Source organism: Lepus europaeus, chromosome 5 (genome assembly GCF_033115175.1).
Source record: "Lepus europaeus isolate LE1 chromosome 5, mLepTim1.pri, whole genome shotgun sequence".
In the NCBI taxonomy this organism is placed as follows: domain Eukaryota; kingdom Metazoa; phylum Chordata; class Mammalia; order Lagomorpha; family Leporidae; genus Lepus; species Lepus europaeus.
Window position 1 is genome coordinate 54,904,748 of NC_084831.1, and position 2,330 is coordinate 54,907,077.

Genomic DNA, 2,330 nt, shown 5'->3' on the forward strand with positions numbered 1-2,330 from the left:
ATACTAGCTGGTAGCAACAGAAACCTGTGTTGTCCTCACACTGGTACTCTGTTTAAATCCAAACCTAAGAAAGCTATTTTTGTATGTGGTTGAAATGGCTCATAATAAAATGTTTTTAAGACAGCAAAACAGCCAGGAAGGGCATTGTGGCACAGCAGGCTAAGCTGCTGCCTGGGACACCCACATCCCATATCAGAGTGCATGGGATGGAGTCCCACATCTCTGTCCGCCCAGCTCCTTGCTAATGCTCACCCTGGGAGTCAGCAGGTGGTGGCCCAAGTACTTGAGTCCCTGTAGCCCACATGGCAGAGCTTCATGGAATTTCTGGCTCCTCTGTTCTGTCTGACCCAGCCCTGGATGTTGCAGGCATGTGGGGAGTGAACTAGTAAACAGAAGCTCTCTTGCTTGCTCTCTCTCTCTCTCTCTCTCTCACTCTGCCCACCAAATGAAGACACTTTAAAAAGTAAAATAGGAGTCACTGTGTACTTACATCCCATGTGGGATCTGTCCTTAATGTGTTGTCTAATGTGCAGTGATGCTATAACTAGTACTGAAACAGTACTAGTGTGTCTGCGTGGGTACAAACTGATGAGATCTTTACTAATTATATACTGAATCGATCTTCTGTATATAAAGATAATTGGAAAAAAAAAAAAAAAAACTTCTTTCTGTGCCTTTCCGGCGTTCAAGATGTCGAAGCGAGGACGTGGCGGGTCCTCCGGCGCGAAATTTCGGATTTCCCTGGGTCTTCCGGTAGGTGCGGTGATCAACTGCGCCGACAACACGGGAGCCAAAAATCTGTACATCATCTCCGTGAAGGGGATCAAGGGACGGCTGAACAGACTTCCCGCTGCTGGCGTGGGTGACATGGTGATGGCCACGGTCAAGAAAGGCAAACCGGAGCTCAGGAAGAAGGTCCATCCAGCAGTGGTAATTCGACAACGAAAGTCATACCGGTGAAAAGATGGCGTGTTTCTTTATTTTGAAGATAACGCAGGAGTCATAGTAAACAATAAAGGCGAAATGAAAGGTTCTGCCATCACTGGACCAGTTGCAAAGGAGTGTGCAGACTTGTGGCCTAGGATTGTATCCAATGCAGGCAGCATTGCGTGATCCTCCAGTGTATTTGTAAAAAAGAGAGACACAGAAATCAGACCCAGTTAGACCTGGGCTTCAATTCCAGATCCGTGCATACTTGCTCTGCAAAAGCCACTTAAAGCATCTGAGGCTCAGTTTTCTCCCCTGTAAAACAGGAATCATTTCTACTATTTCTTCCTTGATTGTGAAGACAAGGCATGGAAAGTGCCTCAACACAGGACCTGGCGCTGTGGATGCTATCATTTGTAAGCAAGCACTGCTTTGGTGGCAGTACTTATTGTGCATGGCTGTTCTCTTGCATCCTGGGATGTTTGCCCTTGACCCACCCTTCCTGCCTGAAGTGGCCGCGGAAAGCAAACAAACTATTGCTTTATTAAGCAAAGGCTGCAGGTGGATCTCCCTGATGGATGGCTTTTGTTAAGTAGTCAAAATAGGGTGTTCTACGCCCCCACCACACACACACACACACACACACACCAGAGTTCTGAGAGATTCACTTTCTCCAGCTATGGATTTTATTTCTCTTACAGATGTTTGTTTTATGAAAATTAGTTTACTGGGGCGCTGTAAGCACAAGTCTGAGAGCAGTCTTCCCAGTGTGCTTTGTGCTTTCTCCTTGGAGGTAGGAGCAGGGGTTCCAGGGACAGAAGATGTCTGGCTGTTGAGTGTAGCAGACTAGGTCACTGCCTTTCTGACTTCAAAGCCAAAGAGGAACAAGCATCTAGTCTGAACAAAAAGGGCTGGGGAGTGGGGGTGGGGAGAACATCTAATCCTAGCAACTGATTTACAAAAGCAACAGAAATGCAAGCATGCAATGAACCAGAAATGGAACACCCACAATAAGAATTCACATGTGTTGTCTCTATTTTTCAGCAAGCTCTAAGGGGTAGATATTAGGAGTCCCATTTTACAGATGAGAAAATAGAGATTTGGCAGGATGTAATTGCTTGTTCAAGGCCTCGAAACTGGTGTGTGCAAGAACATAAATTCTGTCAACAGAAACTATCCCTGGAAAGCTACAAATTAACATCATCTTCATGAAAAAAAAAAAAAGGAAGAAACTGATGGGGGACACTGCTACAATCTCTGCTCTGTTCCAGGGCAGCACTTGAACATGACATCTCAGGTTAAGAATGCAATCAGAACACGAGCAGTCATTCTAGCTCATGAATTACACCCTGGTTTTTAAAAATCTACCCAATTTAGCTGGACTTTGTCAAATAAAGACCCTA

General features: G+C 45.4%; 1 pseudogene; it reads left to right on the plus strand.

Annotated features, from left to right (window-relative positions):
* Positions 1–670: 670 nt before the first annotated feature.
* LOC133760778 (large ribosomal subunit protein uL14-like) lies at positions 671–1,132 on the plus strand (annotated as a pseudogene).
* Positions 1,133–2,330: the final 1,198 nt, after the last annotated feature.